This window comes from Nannospalax galili, unplaced genomic scaffold, assembly GCF_000622305.1.
Source record: "Nannospalax galili isolate Female #2095 unplaced genomic scaffold, S.galili_v1.0 scaffold212, whole genome shotgun sequence".
NCBI classification, from domain to species: Eukaryota; Metazoa; Chordata; class Mammalia; order Rodentia; family Spalacidae; genus Nannospalax; species Nannospalax galili.
Window position 1 is genome coordinate 3,324,805 of NW_008333884.1, and position 2,595 is coordinate 3,327,399.

Sequence of the window (2,595 nt, forward strand, 5' to 3'; positions counted from 1 at the left end):
GAGTTTATTGTAGGAATGCAAAAGTAATTCAATTTTAGATAATCTTAATGTATTAGATGTTAAAGAAAAGACATGATAGAATTAAATATCCATTTTCCATATACCAATAGGTCTAATCAGAGAAAGAGTACATGGAAATACTCCCCTTCACAATAGCTTAAAAAAAACAAAAAACAAAAAAACCTCAGAATAACCTGACCAAAGACATTAAAACCCTCTACAATGAAAATTTTAAATCTTTAATGAAAGAGATTGAGGAAGACATCAGAAGATGGAAGGACCTCCCATGCTCATGGATTGGAAGAATTAATATTGTGAAAATGACCTTTCTACTAAAAGCCACTTACAGATTCAATGCAATGCCAATCAAAATCTCCATGATATTTTTCACAGAATTGGAAAAACCCAGCCTAAGATTCATATGGAAGCACAAAAGACCTCGGATAGCACAAAAGATCTCGGATAGTACATGCAATTTCAGCCACCTGATATTTGACAGAGGGGCCAAAAACATTCACTGGAGGAAAGACAGCATGTTTAGCAAATGGTGCTGGCAAAATTGAATCTCCACCTGTAGAGGAATGAAACTAAACCCCTATCTTTCACCTTGCACGAAAGTCAACTCCAAATGGATCAAAGACCTCAAAATGAAGCCTGAAACTCTGAAACTGTTAGAAGAAAACATTGGGAAAAACCTACAAGATATAAGTGTAGGAAAGGATTTTCTAACGTGGACATCAATTGCTCAGAAAACAAGGTCAAGAATCAACAAATGGGACCTCATTAAACTAAAAAGCTTCTACACATCAAAAGAAGAAACCAAGGAAGTGAAGAGAAATCCCACAGAATGGGAGAAAATCTTCACCAACGACACATCTGACAGAGGTTTAACATCCAGAATGATAGGTAAAAAGTTGGTGGAGAATGAGCGAATGGATGATGAGGCACAGCTAAAACTCCATCAAAATAGGGTTTATTAGCAAAGGAACAGATGGGACAGATTCCCTTCCGGGCATGGAAAATGTCTGCCTGGGTCTTGAGCTGGGGTCTTTTTAAAAGGGAGGCTTCTTCTTCCTGCAGAAGGTGGGAAGATGTATTTTTTTTTTTTAAAGTTGGGTGGGGGGGGGGGGGGGGGGGGAAGAACTGTAACTCCACCTGTAGAAGAATGAAACTAAACCCCTATCTTTCACCTTTCACAAAAGTCAACTCCAAATATGTCAAAGACCTGAATGTGAAGCCTCAAACTCTGAAACTGTTAGAAGAAAACATTGGCAATAACCTACAAGATATAGGTGTAGGAAAAGATTTTCTAAACTGGACAGGGACTGCTCAGGAAATAAGGTCAAGAAACAAATGGGACCTCATTAAACTAAAAAGCTTCTGTACATCAATGGAGGCAACCAGGGAAGCGATCAGAAAACCCACAGAATGGGAGAAAATCTTTACCAGCGACACATCCGACACAGAGGTTTAATATCCAGAATATATAACAAACACAAAAAATAGAGAATCAAGACAAGAAGCAACCCAATTAAAAGATAGGCTAAGGAGTTGAACAGAGAGTTCTCGAAGAAGTAAAGATGGCTATGAAACATCTTAAAAGATGTTCAACATCACTAATAATTAGGGAAATGCAAATTAAAACCACTTTAAAATTTCATCTTACCCCAGTCAGACTGGCTAAGATCAAGATAACAAATGATACCAAATGTTGGAGAGGATGTGGGGAAAGGGGAACACTCATCCACTGCTGGTGGGGCTGCAAACTTGTTCAACTCCTATGGAAAGCAGTGTGGAGAACTCTAAAAACTACAAATGAACCTAGCATTTAACCCATTTATACCACTCCTTGGCATAAACCCTAAAAACTCATCCTATTGCAGAGACACTTGTACATCCATGTTTGTTGCTGCTTTTTTCACAATAGCCAAGAGATGGAAGCAACCTAATTGTCCCTCAATTGATGAGTATTTAATGAAAGTGTGGTTCATTTATAGGATGGAGTTTTACTCAGTAAAGAAAGATGAAATCATGAAATTTGCAGGTAAATGGATGGAACTAGAAACTGTTATACTAAGTGAAGTAACACATACTCAGGAAAAAACAAAAAACAATGATGTATGTTCTCCCTCATATATGGATCCTAGCACCAAATCCTGGTGAGTATGTATCCAGACATAACTAGAGGAACCAGGATAAGGAAAAGGAACCAGGGAGGTAAAGGAAAAGAATCTGAAAGAGAACAATAGGAAATAGACCTTAATAAGGGAGATATGGCTAAAAATAGGGTTATTTTAAGGGGAGGGCGGAGGGAAGGTTATACAAGGAACCTAGGGGATAAAGGGAAAGAAAGAGGTCAAGAGATGTGGGACCATAGGAGAAGGGTACTATTAAGGGAGAAATGGGAATAATGGGGGTACCTTAAATGGGGAAACCATGTGGAAGGGTTAGACAATGCGAGAGATAAACAGTGCCTGGCTAGTTTTAAAAAAACCAGAGGGAACCATATTAGTCCAACAACCTACTGACAAATTATACAAACAATTAGATCAAGGAATATAATATATGTCTAGGCAAGGTTTATCTGAGAATGTT

General features: G+C 38.0%; 1 protein-coding gene across 8 annotated transcripts in view; it reads right to left on the bottom strand.

Moving 5' to 3' along the window:
- The window catches only part of Smyd4 (SET and MYND domain containing 4), a 65,677-nt gene that overhangs the window by 51,836 nt on the left and 11,246 nt on the right, over positions 1–2,595 (bottom strand). The window lies entirely within an intron of this gene.